General features: G+C 41.5%; 1 protein-coding gene across 1 annotated transcript in view; it reads right to left on the reverse strand.

Annotated features, from left to right (window-relative positions):
- Positions 1-16,012, reverse strand: part of LOC134842870 (programmed cell death protein 6-like) — a 417,453-nt gene that overhangs the window by 118,025 nt on the left and 283,416 nt on the right. The gene's annotated exons all lie outside the window — the stretch shown is intronic.

The raw sequence follows: 16,012 nt of genomic DNA on the forward strand, positions 1-16,012 counted from the left end.
TTTAATTCATCGATGGAAAAGTGTGGATTCATTCGGGGAAGAGGAAGTTGACCGGAATTGGGTTAAATCTGAATGCGAGGCTCCCAAGCAGTGTTGGCGACCACCCGACGATCAGGTGACTGATGAAAACGGATGAGGTGACTGGACGGTGCCGCAGCAGGGCTACAGGCACCTCGTGGACAGATGGAAATGACAGTAGAAGATTTGAGGTGAGAGATCGGAAGTGTGAAGTTGCCGGATTGCATTGAGTAAAACTGAAAACTCTTTCTCCCTCTCTACCTTACTAATCTCGTACGCGATATTTATATTTGCTTTAGAAATATCTCCACCAGTAGGACGGATAGAAACTGAGTGAAGTTTTTGGTAGAACACTTTACTGTTTCGATAGAATGGTGGAGGCATTTCATAACGCCTTAAAAACCTTTCTTAGACTATTAGTTGCTTCACTCAAGGAAGCAACCCTTGATGCTAACATAGATAAATTGATGATGCAAGAGTCTGAAGCCCGCGGTTCGTTGCGTCTGAAGCCCGCGGTTCGTTGCGTCGCAACACCTAAACGATGGTGCATATAAGTTGTGTCGAAAACTGGAGAGTAGTACAAGGCGGTGTAGTATAACAGAAAAAGCGAAAGTCTCGTTAAGCAAAAAAAAAATTGGTGTTAAAAGAGGGATTATGTATTAGACAAAGAGTCGAGTTGAGGTGTTAGATTAGGCTAGATACCTTAGTAGAGAGACGGAAAAAAATTGTCATTGACATTATTCGGGAGAATAATAGGCTAGAAGGGAAGACTGTAGAATTGGCGATTCTACTGTATTACATGCTATAGTAACCTGAGCGTAAGACTGATTCTTCACTAAGTTAAGTAGTACAGCAAACAAAGGGTAAAGTTCGAAATAGTTCAATCTTCGAAGATATCGTCCCTCCTATGCCAGAAAACAAAGTTTGACAAAATCGGCGAACCCCCCCCCCCACCCCAAATCGGAACTAAGAAAGGTAATGTTATGAAAATCAGAGGAGCGATACTAGAGATGATTTGACCCGGGCGTGCAAAAATCGGGAGCCGTCAGAGCCTTGGGGGGCAAGTGATAACGGTCCCGGGAAGTGTAATTGGCCCTATCAGAATTCGGAAAATAGCGGTGGTATTAGGCTCAAATTCTAGCATGTTGAAGGCCTAGTTACGGGAAGCTTAGGTTTGGAGCCCCAGACCCCTAAATCCCCCACTTCCGGTTTTGTGCCCTTAGTAAAAAAACCCACCCCTAACTTCCTGAAGTCGTTTCTCGGCTACTGGTGAGCGCAGGGTGCTGAAACTTGGAGGGATGATAGGTAATGGCAAAATACATCTTGTAATATAATTTGAATCAAATCCGGGTGTTGGACCGAAGGCTTTTAGCACTTGAGAAAACACTACCCTAGACCGGAAATAGGCAATTAACGCGAAATGATGAACGGTGGCAAAGTATTTCATTGCGGCAATGGACATAAGATACAGACCCCGAATGAAGACCCCTTGTAATGAAAACCCTCCAGCGACTCTTTCCGGTGTTAATTGGCTTTTTCCGGAAAAAAGGATACTGGACCTTAGAAATGGGATAACTTGTGAAGTATTAATGGGATGTGAATTGAACTTAGTAACCGGAATAAGGCAATTAACGCGAAATGATGAACGGTGGCAAAGTATCTTATTGCGGCAATGGACATAAGATACAGACCCCGATTGAAGACCCCTTGTGAGTGAAAACCCTCCGGCGACTCCTTCCGGTGTTAATTGACTTTTTCCGGAAAAAGGATGCTGGACCGTAGAAATGGGATAACTTGTGAAGTATTAATGGGATGTGAATTGAATTTAGTAGCCACATGGGACCTTGAACCCAAATTTGGAAGTTTGACCCCGGAAGTTTGACCTTTGGGCGTTTGACCCCAAAATTGCATGGAAAACCCCGAGATAAACACCGGAAAGCGGCGTATTCTCCAGCCCAACCCCTGGAAATGAGAATGGGTCGCCTTGCTAAAAGTTGGGTGGAAAAATCATTAGTGGGAATTAGAGCAGACGCAGATAGAGATACAGTCTTACATTTCAACCTTGGAGTAGAGGATTTAATTCAAAATGGACTTGGTAAACATTGGGTTCAGCTTAGCTTGGCGAGGGATCTATTAATAGCAATTCAACTAGACTAAAGAAAAGTAGTCCCAGAGCATTCTGATAGTAATAGGACCGCAGCATGAGAGTAAAGTTTCCTAAATAGTACGAATGGACGGGGATTTTACTTGGCTTCCCGGTGGCGACTTTCTGGTTTGTTTTGACCGCTAATATACAAACTACGTTCCTTTGATAGCTAGAAAGTCGGGATTGGAATAGAGTACAGGTAGAAATTTTAGATGCTTGGAATCAATTAGCTACCAATGAAAAGGGTCACCCCCACCCTTGGGAGGTCGGACCGTTAACGGAATAAATAAAAGAAAGACCTTGGGAGGGTTACTAAGTAAACATAGCATGGTTTGGAGGCTGAATTGAACTCGAGAGCTGAAGTTCACAGAGTCCACGAATTGGTTGATTAGAATCGTATGACATTTATTTGCTTGGTCAAATTGTGACAGCTACCGCATACCGGGTATCTAATAAGTGTGAAAAGATTGATAAAAGAAACCGAAGTTGGCACGTGGTAGAGTTGACAGGAGGAGGCATATAGTCATAAAATATGTGCGGACGGGTGATTTAGGCGGATGTCAGGCGAATGTCAGGGGATCGATAGGGATGGCGTGATTTAAGTGAAACTAAGCGTAAAGAAAGATAAGGAATTGGAGGCTACCGGATAGCCTTTAAGAGTCAGAACAGTTGTTGGCTACTATTAAGAGTAGTTGATTCTCAATCAGAGAAGAGAACAATGATTGCTAGTGAGCAAGTTGCACCGGAACTCGAGTTTAGTACCGGGTTGAAATAGTTTTGCGAGCGAGTTCCGCTGAAACCCGAGTTTAGTACCGGGTTGAACTAGTTGTGTCGCTGCTCTGCTAGAGTAGGCGAGTTTTGAACCGAGTCAACCGAAAACTGATGAGCGATTGAACGGAACGGAGGCAGGATTCAATATAGAAGTTGCTAAATAGTAGTGAGCTCATTAAGGGCACTGTAATTTGTTTTATTTCCTTTGCAATTGAGAATTTACTCATTGTGCCCACGATTTGCTGAACTAGCTAGAAGCGTAAAAAGAGAGCCTAAAAGAGCAGAAATTAAGGGGGAACTTGCGTAATCCTTTGATCGGCCGATTTAGTTTAACCACCAACATAACCCTTTCGGGATTGTGGATCATATCGTGTTTTGGTGTCCCCCGCTAATACACGGTATAAAGGGAAAAAACTCTGCGGCCGTTAAGTAGAGTGAAAGTGTGCTTAGAGGAGACGACTCCCCGGAACAAGAATCTACAGTTTCTGTATTCCCTACTTCTCTTTCGTAATTTATTCTCGTCGGCTATCCGGTCCTCTAATTTTGGTTCTGGTGGTTTGAATGTGTGGGTAGCTTAATTTCGTAGTAGTAGTTTTACAGCTATTTTTTGTTTCGCAAATTTTGATATTTGTAATCTAGCAATCCATTTTGCCCACTCTACTGATGGTTCCGTAGTATGGCGATGCCAGAACGGCGGAATGTTCTTGGGGTTTTTTGGTCGTTACCTACTGATTGCGCTTTGTTATGCTCTAAATATAGCTTGTAAGTAAACCTGGTTATCTACGCCAGTTGGAAGTTCCTTCCACTTGGTTTTTATGAATTCGAGTAACAAGAGATGTATTATAAAGTGTATTGTTAAGATACACATAATCAACGATGAATACGCGTTTAGCATGCACTGTCACCTAATTGACTTGTCCTTTATTTTTATTCTTGACATTAATTAACATAGGATGTGTGTTTAGGATGGATGACAGTGACTAAAACGATACAACGCATATTGAGTCTTTCTTAAGTTAACGCCAATTTTGTCATTTTTTGCCGGATTTTGGTTTCCCTGAAAATACTTTTTTGAGCCTACATTCCTACCGTTCCAGTTCAAATCCGCGGGTTTTTCAGGAGTGGATCTAGAAGTTTCTTGAGAGGAGGGGGCGGATTTTCGAAACTTTTTCGGAATTTTTTCATGCTTTTTTTAGGTCGAGCAATTGGTTTTCTGGGCGCTCCCAGAGAAAAAATAAAAACCTTGTTTTGACAAAACAGGATTGATCGACCAAAAATATTAGGGTCGATCCGCCCAAAATGGATGTCATAAACTAATACCACAGAGAGGAGCCTATCTTGAGTGAGAGGGTCGAATCTCTGAAAAGAAAAAGGGCGTACCCCTAAATCCGCCTCTGGTTTTTTACATCACCCATTTAAAAATGCAGCTGGTTACAAACATTTAGGCCAGAAGATCGAAAATACGAGCAATGCCACCAAAAACCTTTGAAGGGATTTTTAGTTGGAAAATTCATCGGTTGAGAAACGGTAGGAAAAGTCAATAAACTGCAAAACTTCTTAGAATAATTGTCACATTCATAGTTCATATTTTTGTAGTCTATGACTTTCCTTGAAATTGTTGGATTAATTTTTACTTTTTTGGATTAATTATTTAACCATTAATAAATTAATTAAATAATTAATTTTTAAATTTTATAATCCCCAAACTGGGACATTTTTCCAAACGTCAAGTTCTTCACAACAAATTCGACTTTTTTATTCTGCTGCCCCCAATTAGCCAGAAAGCCAATCTTCACTTCCTTGGTTCCAAATTTGAACCGGTTATTTGTATGCTCGAACAAAGAGTGTCCAGATACTGCATCTTCGAAATGAGTCCAAGAAAAGGGTATATCTTTGTTACACAAAGCTGCGTGCACATGTTTGGACACATGACGGTGAAGACACGCTTTTGTGGTTCCAAATTGAAATTGGATAATTTTGTCGACTGGTTTCTCGAGCTCGATTTCAGTCGCCGTCTTCCGAACAATAGAGTTTTTGTCAACATCTCTGCCAGGAAGTTTCCACACAGCGCCATCGAAGTAGAATGCAAGTCGGTTATTAGCATTGGGATCCCATTCGGATCTGTCTTCCTGGATTGAGATCTTCTTTCTGTCGTCGGAGATTCCGAGCACAGTAACTGGAGGGTAGTTTGGAACCCTGTTACTTCGAGCACCTGTGATTGAAAGGAAAAACATTGACAACAGACAGTTGGAAAAAATGAATGAATTCAAGAAAGCAGAAAGTAGGGATTAATTTGAAATAGTTTTCAGAGAATTTTTCATGATAGTCACTTTTTGATAAAGTTGAGAGCGAGCAAGTTTTCAGACTTTTCCCCCGCTTGGATAAAAAACGTTAGTAAGAGAAACATTTAATAAATCTGATTTAAAAATGTCTTCACTTAACTCATTGACATTGGAAAACATTGAATTTCCAATTAAAACACAATTAATTACTAGATGCAAGCGAACAAAAAATGTCTGTCAAAATTGTCTCAGAGTTGAGCTTGAGGGTTATAGACTTAACACATGCCATAATTTTCCTGTGAAAGTAACCTCGTTGAGTTTACCTCAACACCAGTGCCACTGGCGGTATGTGATGGTCATGCTAACTATAACAATGACCTTGGCATTACTTTTTATTTACAAAAGAACATGATATAAATAAACCACAAAAAGTCTCCACTACACTCCTACTTCGACAACTTGAAAACAAAATAGTATGTTTATCACATTTACTGCGACAAAGTCATTTAGATTCGAAAGTTCCGTTAAATTTGTGTCATTAGTACCCTCGGTACTATAAGGCGAATCTGATCCCCGTATCTTCTCCCCTTCAGAGGAAAATTAAATTCTTTAAGTTTTCCAGCTCCTCCAAGATTTGCCGTTGGTCTTCTTCCATCATGCTGATAGCAGACAATTCGTCGGCAATGTCCAATTCATCGTTTGCCTTTGCCATTGAAACACTACACACGCCGCTGATATTGGCCAAATCCTCTGTTCGAACGATAAAATAAGATGCCATTGGGTCACGAGACTCGTCGATGGTACTGGTCAATTTTGCGGTTTCAACAATAACATCTTTTCAATCCTCGGTTCTGATCTTTTTGCTCGTTTCACTTTTCAAAAACGCTCTTTGCTCCAATTGAGCCCACGACTCTACTGATGCTGTTTCCTCCTGCGGTACACTATCCTGGTCAGAAATTGTCCGGTGACTCGTAACTTGAACTCTTTGCAAAATCGGACCGGATACCCCTGAATTCGAATCAATACGTTCCAGTAACTCCTGGCCTGCTCTGTCTATCGCCTCCCGCGTTCATTGAAACTCCGCTTGTGCAGTGTCTATTTTTTCCCAGTGCTGGAGTTTTATGGCTGTTTCGAACTATAGCCTCTAGTCTTTGGTGAAAAACCTGTGCTCTGTATCCATCGATAGTGTTTTCTTGCTATCCGTAACCGGAAATACTTCTTTTGGTGTGCTTGACGATCCTGCATAGCTTGTCCAGGACATCATCAGCTTGTCCAGGACAAACAAACAGAGACTGATATGTCTTCTTGCATAGAGTCCTCGCCCCAAAAGAATAGGCTAGAATAATAGGCTAGAAGGGAAGACTGTAGAATTGGCGATTCTACTGTCTTACATGCTATAGTAACCTGAGCGTAAGACTGATTCTTCACTAAGTTAAGTAGTACAGCAAACAAAGGGTAAAGTTCGAAATAGTTCAATCTTCGAAGATATCGTCCCTCCTATGCCAGAAAACAAAGCTTGACAAAATCGGCGAACCCCCCCCCCCCCCACCCCAAATCGGAACTAAGAAAGGTAATGTTATGAAAATCAGAGGAGCGATACTAGAGATGATTTGACCCGGGCGTGCAAAAATCGGGAGCCGTCAGAGCCTTGGGGGGCAAGTGATAACGGTCCCGGGAAGTGTAATTGGCCCTATCAGAATTCGGAAAATAGCGGTGGTATTAGGCTCAAATTCTAGCATGTTGAAGGCCTAGTTACGGGAAGCTTAGGTTTGGAGCCCCAGACCCCTAAATCCCCCACTTCCGGTTTTGTGCCCTTAGTAAAAAAACCCACCCCTAACTTCCTGAAGTCGTTTCTCGGCTACTGGTGAGCGCAGGGTGCTGAAACTTGGAGGGATGATAGGTAATGGCAAAATACATCTTGTAATATAATTTGAATCAAATCCGGGTGTTGGACCGAAGGCTTTTAGCACTTGAGAAAACACTACCCTAGACCGGAAATAGGCAATTAACGCGAAATGATGAACGGTGGCAAAGTATTTCATTGCGGCAATGGACATAAGATACAGACCCCGAATGAAGACCCCTTGTAATGAAAACCCTCCAGCGACTCTTTCCGGTGTTAATTGGCTTTTTCCGGAAAAAAGGATACTGGACCTTAGAAATGGGATAACTTGTGAAGTATTAATGGGATGTGAATTGAACTTAGTAACCGGAATAAGGCAATTAACGCGAAATGATGAACGGTGGCAAAGTATCTTATTGCGGCAATGGACATAAGATACAGACCCCGATTGAAGACCCCTTGTGAGTGAAAACCCTCCGGCGACTCCTTCCGGTGTTAATTGACTTTTTCCGGAAAAAGGATGCTGGACCGTAGAAATGGGATAACTTGTGAAGTATTAATGGGATGTGAATTGAATTTAGTAGCCACATGGGACCTTGAACCCAAATTTGGAAGTTTGACCCCGGAAGTTTGACCTTTGGGCGTTTGACCCCAAAATTGCATGGAAAACCCCGAGATAAACACCGGAAAGCGGCGTATTCTCCAGCCCAACCCCTGGAAATGAGAATGGGTCGCCTTGCTAAAAGTTGGGTGGAAAAATCATTAGTGGGAATTAGAGCAGACGCAGATAGAGATACAGTCTTACATTTCAACCTTGGAGTAGAGGATTTAATTCAAAATGGACTTGGTAAACATTGGGTTCAGCTTAGCTTGGCGAGGGATCTATTAATAGCAATTCAACTAGACTAAAGAAAAGTAGTCCCAGAGCATTCTGATAGTAATAGGACCGCAGCATGAGAGTAAAGTTTCCTAAATAGTACGAATCGACGGGGATTTTACTTGGCTTCCCAGTGGCGACTTTCTGGTTTGTTTTGACCGCTAATATACAAACTACGTTCCTTTGATAGCTAGAAAGTCGGGATTGGAATAGAGTACAGGTAGAAATTTTAGATGCTTGGAATCAATTAGCTACCAATGAAAAGGGTCACCCCCACCCTTGGGAGGTCGGACCGTTAACGGGATAAATAAAAGAAAGACCTTGGGAGGGTTACTAAGTAAACATAGCATGGTTTGGAGGCTGAATTGAACTCGAGAGCTGAAGTTCACAGAGTCCACGAATTGGTTGATTAGAATCGTATGACATTTATTTGCTTGGTCAAATTGTGACAGCTACCGCATACCGGGTATCTAATAAGTGTGAAAAGATTGATAAAAGAAACCGAAGTTGGCACGTGGTAGAGTTGACAGGAGGAGGCATATAGTCATAAAATATGTGCGGACGGGTGATTTAGGCGGATGTCAGGCGAATGTCAGGGGATTGATAGGGATGGCGTGATTTAAGTGAAACTAAGCGTAAAGAAAGATAAGGAATTGGAGGCTACCGGATAGCCTTTAAGAGTCAGAACAGTTGTTGGCTACTATTAAGAGTAGTTGATTCTCAATCAGAGAAGAGAACAATGATTGCTAGTGAGCAAGTTGCACCGGAACTCGAGTTTAGTACCGGGTTGAAATAGTTTTGCGAGCGAGTTCCGCTGAAACCCGAGTTTAGTACCGGGTTGAACTAGTTGTGTCGCTGCTCTGCTAGAGTAGGCGAGTTTTGAACCGAGTCAACCGAAAACTGATGAGCGATTGAACGGAACGGAGGCAGGATTCAATATAGAAGTTGCTAAATAGTAGTGAGCTCATTAAGGGCACTGTAATTTGTTTTATTTCCTTTGCAATTGAGAATTTACTCATTGTGCCCACGATTTGCTGAACTAGCTAGAAGCGTAAAAAGAGAGCCTAAAAGAGCAGAAATTAAGGGGGAACTTGCGTAATCCTTTGATCGGCCGATTTAGTTTAACCACCAACATAACCCTTTCGGGATTGTGGATCATATCGTGTTTTGGTGTCCCCCGCTAATACACGGTATAAAGGGAAAAAACTCTGCGGCCGTTAAGTAGAGTGAAAGCGTGCTTAGAGGAGACGACTCCCCGGAACAAGAATCTACAGTTTCTGTATTCCCTACTTCTCTTTCGTAATTTATTCTCGTCGTCTATCCGGTCCTCTAATTTTGGTTCTGGTGGTTTGAATGTGTGGGTAGCTTAATTTCGTAGTAGTAGTTTTACAGCTATTTTTTGTTTCGCAAATTTTGATATTTGTAATCTAGCAATCCATTTTGCCCACTCTACTGATGGTTCCGTAGTATGGCGATGCCAGAACGGCGGAATGTTCTTGGGGTTTTTTGGTCGTTACCTACTGATTGCGCTTTGTTATGCTCTAAATATAGCTTGTAAGTAAACCTGGTTATCTACGCCAGTTGGAAGTTCCTTCCACTTGGTTTTTATGAATTCGAGTAACAAGAGATGTATTATAAAGTGTATTGTTAAGATACACATAATCAACGATGAATACGCGTTTAGCATGCACTGTCACCTAATTGACTTGTCCTTTATTTTTATTCTTGACATTAATTAACATAGGATGTGTGTTTAGGATGGATGACAGTGACTAAAACGATACAACGCATATTGAGTCTTTCTTAAGTTAACGCCAATTTTGTCATTTTTTGCCGGATTTTGGTTTCCCTGAAAATACTTTTTTGAGCCTACATTCCTACCGTTCCAGTTCAAATCCGCGGGTTTTTCAGGAGTGGATCTAGAAGTTTCTTGAGAGGAGGGGGCGGATTTTCGAAACTTTTTCGGAATTTTTTCATGCTTTTTTTAGGTCGAGCAATTGGTTTTCTGGGCGCTCCCAGAGAAAAAATAAAAACCTTGTTTTGACAAAACAGGATTGATCGACCAAAAATATTAGGGTCGATCCGCCCAAAATGGATGTCATAAACTAATACCACAGAGAGGAGCCTATCTTTAGTGAGAGGGTCGAATCTCTGAAAAGAAAAAGGGCGTACCCCTAAATCCGCCTCTGGTTTTTTACATCACCCATTTAAAAATGCAGCTGGTTACAAACATTTAGGCCAGAAGATCGAAAATACGAGCAATGCCACCAAAAACCTTTGAAGGGATTTTTAGTTGGAAAATTCATCGGTTGAGAAACGGTAGGAAAAGTCAATAAACTGCAAAACTTCTTAGAATAATTGTCACATTCATAGTTCATATTTTTGTAGTCTATGACTTTCCTTGAAATTGTTGGATTAATTTTTACTTTTTTGGATTAATTATTTAACCATTAATAAATTAATTAAATAATTAATTTTTAAATTTTATAATCCCCAAACTGGGACATTTTTCCAAACGTCAAGTTCTTCACAACAAATTCGACTTTTTTATTCTGCTGCCCCCAATTAGCCAGAAAGCCAATCTTCACTTCCTTAGTTCCAAATTTGAACCGGTTATTTGTATGCTCGAACAAAGAGTGTCCAGATACTGCATCTTCGAAATGAGTCCAAGAAAAGGGTATATCTTTGTTACACAAAGCTGCGTGCACATGTTTGGACACATGACGGTGAAGACACGCTTTTGTGGTTCCAAATTGAAATTGGATAATTTTGTCGACTGGTTTCTCGAGCTCGATTTCAGTCGCCGTCTTCCGAACAATAGAGTTTTTGTCAACATCTCTGCCAGGAAGTTTCCACACAGCGCCATCGAAGTAGAATGCAAGTCGGTTATTAGCATTGGGATCCCATTCGGATCTGTCTTCCTGGATTGAGATCTTCTTTCTGTCGTCGGAGATTCCGAGCACAGTAACTGGAGGGTAGTTTGGAACCCTGTTACTTCGAGCACCTGTGATTGAAAGGAAAAACATTGACAACAGACAGTTGGAAAAAATGAATGAATTCAAGAAAGCAGAAAGTAGGGATTAATTTGAAATAGTTTTCAGAGAATTTTTCATGATAGTCACTTTTTGATAAAGTTGAGAGCAAGCAAGTTTTCAGACTTTTCCCCCGCTTGGATAAAAAACGTTAGTAAGAGAAACATTTAATAAATCTGATTTAAAAATGTCTTCACTTAACTCATTGACATTGGAAAACATTGAATTTCCAATTAAAACACAATTAATTACTAGATGCAAGCGAACAAAAAATGTCTGTCAAAATTGTCTCAGAGTTGAGCTTGAGGGTTATAGACTTAACACATGCCATAATTTTCCTGTGAAAGTAACCTCGTTGAGTTTACCTCAACACCAGTGCCACTGGCGGTATGTGATGGTCATGCTAACTATAACAATGACCCTGGCATTACTTTTTATTTACAAAAGAACATGATATAAATAAACCACAAAAAGTCTCCACTACACTCCTACTTCGACAACTTGAAAACAAAATAGTATGTTTATCACATTTACTGCGACAAAGTCATTTAGATTCGAAAGTTCCGTTAAATTTGTGTCATTAGTACCCTCGGTACTATAAGGCGAATCTGATCCCCGTATCTTCTCCCCTTCAGAGGAAAAATAAATTCTTTAAGTTTTCCAGCTCCTCCAAGATTTGCCGTTGGTCTTCTTCCATCATGCTGATAGCAGACAATTCGTCGGCAATGTCCAATTCATCGTTTGCCTTTGCCATTGAAACACTACACACGCCGCTGATATTGGCCAAATCCTCTGTTCGAACGATAAAATAAGATGCCATTGGGTCACGAGACTCGTCGATGGTACTGGTCAATTTTGCGGTTTCAACAATAACATCTTTTCAATCCTCGGTTCTGATCTTTTTGCTCGTTTCACTTTTCAAAAACGCTCTTTGCTCCAATTGAGCCCACGACTCTACTGATGCTGTTTCCTCCTGCGGTACACTATCCTGGTCAGAAATTGTCCGGTGACTCGTAACTTGAACTCTTTGCAAAATCGGACCGGATACCCCTGAATTCGAATCAATACGTTCCAGTAACTCCTGGCCTGCTCTGTCTATCGCCTCCCGCGTTCATTGAAACTCCGCTTGTGCAGTGTCTATTTTTTCCCAGTGCTGGAGTTTTATGGCTGTTTCGAACTATAGCCTCTAGTCTTTGGTGAAAAACCTGTGCTCTGTATCCATCGATAGTGTTTTCTTGCTATCCGTAACCGGAAATACTTCTTTTGGTGTGCTTGACGATCCTGCATAGCTTGTCCAGGACATCATCAGCTTGTCCAGGACAAACGAACAGAGACTGATATGTCTTCTTGCATAGAGTCCTCGCCCCAAAAGAATAGGCTAGAATAATAGGCTAGAAGGGAAGACTGTAGAATTGGCGATTCTACTGTCTTACATGCTATAGTAACCTGAGCGTAAGACTGATTCTTCACTAAGTTAAGTAGTACAGCAAACAAAGGGTAAAGTTCGAAATAGTTCAATCTTCGAAGATATCGTCCCTCCTATGCCAGAAAACAAAGTTTGACAAAATCGGCGAACCCCCCCCCCCCCACCCCAAATCGGAACTAAGAAAGGTAATGTTATGAAAATCAGAGGAGCGATACTAGAGATGATTTGACCCGGGCGTGCAAAAATCGGGAGCCGTCAGAGCCTTGGGGGGCAAGTGATAACGGTCCCGGGAAGTGTAATTGGCCCTATCAGAATTCGGAAAATAGCGGTGGTATTAGGCTCAAATTCTAGCATGTTGAAGGCCTAGTTACGGGAAGCTTAGGTTTGGAGCCCCAGACCCCTAAATCCCCCACTTCCGGTTTTGTGCCCTTAGTAAAAAAACGCACCCCTAACTTCCTGAAGTCGTTTCTCGGCTACTGGTGAGCGCAGGGTGCTGAAACTTGGAGGGATGATAGGTAATGGCAAAATACATCTTGTAATATAATTTGAATCAAATCCGGGTGTTGGACCGAAGGCTTTTAGCACTTGAGAAAACACTACCCTAGACCGGAAATAGGCAATTAACGCGAAATGATGAACGGTGGCAAAGTATTTCATTGAGGCAATGGACATAAGATACAGACCCCGAATGAAGACCCCTTGTAATGAAAACCCTCCAGCGACTCTTTCCGGTGTTAATTGGCTTTTTCCGGAAAAAAGGATACTGGACCTTAGAAATGGGATAACTTGTGAAGTATTAATGGGATGTGAATTGAACTTAGTAACCGGAATAAGGCAATTAACGCGAAATGATGAACGGTGGCAAAGTATCTTATTGCGGCAATGGACATAAGATACAGACCCCGATTGAAGACCCCTTGTGAGTGAAAACCCTCCGGCGACTCCTTCCGGTGTTAATTGACTTTTTCCGGAAAAAGGATGCTGGACCGTAGAAATGGGATAACTTGTGAAGTATTAATGGGATGTGAATTGAATTTAGTAGCCACATGGGACCTTGAACCCAAATTTGGAAGTTTGACCCCGGAAGTTTGACCTTTGGGCGTTTGACCCCAAAATTGCATGGAAAACCCCGAGATAAACACCGGAAAGCGGCGTATTCTCCAGCCCAACCCCTGGAAATGAGAATGGGTCGCCTTGCTAAAAGTTGGGTGGAAAAATCATTAGTGGGAATTAGAGCAGACGCAGATAGAGATACAGTCTTACATTTCAACCTTGGAGTAGAGGATTTAATTCAAAATGGACTTGGTAAACATTGGGTTCAGCTTAGCTTGGCGAGGAATCTATTAATAGCAATTCAACTAGACTAAAGAAAAGTAGTCCCAGAGCATTCTGATAGTAATAGGACCGCAGCATGAGAGTAAAGTTTCCTAAATAGTACGAATGGACGGGGATTTTACTTGGCTTCCCGGTGGCGACTTTCTGGTTTGTTTTGACCGCTAATATACAAACTACGTTCCTTTGATAGCTAGAAAGTCGGGATTGGAATAGAGTACAGGTAGAAATTTTAGATGCTTGGAATCAATTAGCTACCAATGAAAAGGGTCACCCCCACCCTTGGGAGGTCGGACCGTTAACGGGATAAATAAAAGAAAGACCTTGGGAGGGTTACTAAGTAAACATAGCATGGTTTGGAGGCTGAATTGAACTCGAGAGCTGAAGTTCACAGAGTCCACGAATTGGTTGATTAGAATCGTATGACATTTATTTGCTTGGTCAAATTGTGACAGCTACCGCATACCGGGTATCTAATAAGTGTGAAAAGATTGATAAAAGAAACCGAAGTTGGCACGTGGTAGAGTTGACAGGAGGAGGCATATAGTCATAAAATATGTGCGGACGGGTGATTTAGGCGGATGTCAGGCGAATGTCAGGGGATCGATAGGGATGGCGTGATTTAAGTGAAACTAAGCGTAAAGAAAGATAAGGAATTGGAGGCTACCGGATAGCCTTTAAGAGTCAGAACAGTTGTTGGCTACTATTAAGAGTAGTTGATTCTCAATCAGAGAAGAGAACAATGATTGCTAGTGAGCAAGTTGCACCGGAACTCGAGTTTAGTACCGGGTTGAAATAGTTTTGCGAGCGAGTTCCGCTGAAACCCGAGTTTAGTACCGGGTTGAACTAGTTGTGTCGCTGCTCTGCTAGAGTAGGCGAGTTTTGAACCGAGTCAACCGAAAACTGATGAGCGATTGAACGGAACGGAGGCAGGATTCAATATAGAAGTTGCTAAATAGTAGTGAGCTCATTAAGGGCACTGTAATTTGTTTTATTTCCTTTGCAATTGAGAATTTACTCATTGTGCCCACGATTTGCTGAACTAGCTAGAAGCGTAAAAAGAGAGCCTAAAAGAGCAGAAATTAAGGGGGAACTTGCGTAATCCTTTGATCGGCCGATTTAGTTTAACCACCAACATAACCCTTTCGGGATTGTGGATCATATCGTGTTTTGGTGTCCCCCGCTAATACACGGTATAAAGGGAAAAAACTCTGCGGCCGTTAAGTAGAGTGAAAGCGTGCTTAGAGGAGACGACTCCCCGGAACAAGAATCTACAGTTTCTGTATTCCCTACTTCTCTTTCGTAATTTATTCTCGTCGTCTATCCGGTCCTCTAATTTTGGTTCTGGTGGTTTGAATGTGTGGGTAGCTTAATTTCGTAGTAGTAGTTTTACAGCTATTTTTTGTTTCGCAAATTTTGATATTTGTAATCTAGCAATCCATTTTGCCCACTCTACTGATGGTTCCGTAGTATGGCGATGCCAGAACGGCGGAATGTTCTTGGGGTTTTTTGGTCGTTACCTACTGATTGCGCTTTGTTATGCTCTAAATATAGCTTGTAAGTAAACCTGGTTATCTACGCCAGTTGGAAGTTCCTTCCACTTGGTTTTTATGAATTCGAGTAACAAGAGATGTATTATAAAGTGTATTGTTAAGATACACATAATCAACGATGAATACGCGTTTAGCATGCACTGTCACCTAATTGACTTGTCCTTTATTTTTATTCTTGACATTAATTAACATAGGATGTGTGTTTAGGATGGATGACAGTGACTAAAACGATACAACGCATATTGAGTCTTTCTTAAGTTAACGCCAATTTTGTCATTTTTTGCCGGATTTTGGTTTCCCTGAAAATACTTTTTTGAGCCTACATTCCTACCGTTCCAGTTCAAATCCGCGGGTTTTTCAGGAGTGGATCTAGAAGTTTCTTGAGAGGAGGGGGCGGATTTTCGAAACTTTTTCGGAATTTTTTCATGCTTTTTTTAGGTCGAGCAATTGGTTTTCTGGGCGCTCCCAGAGAAAAAATAAAAACCTTGTTTTGACAAAACAGGATTGATCGACCAAAAATATTAGGGTCAATCCGCCCAAAATGGATGTCATAAACTAATACCACAGAGAGGAGCCTATCTTTAGTGAGAGGGTCGAATCTCTGAAAAAAAAAAGGGCGTACCCCTAAATCCGCCTCTGGTTTTTTACATCACCCATTTAAAAATGCAGCTGGTTACAAACATTTAGGCCAGAAGATCGAAAATACGAGCAATGCCACCAAAAACCTTTGAA

The sequence above is a fragment of the Symsagittifera roscoffensis genome, chromosome 3 (assembly GCF_963678635.1).
Source record: "Symsagittifera roscoffensis chromosome 3, txSymRosc1.1, whole genome shotgun sequence".
In the NCBI taxonomy this organism is placed as follows: domain Eukaryota; kingdom Metazoa; phylum Xenacoelomorpha; order Acoela; family Convolutidae; genus Symsagittifera; species Symsagittifera roscoffensis.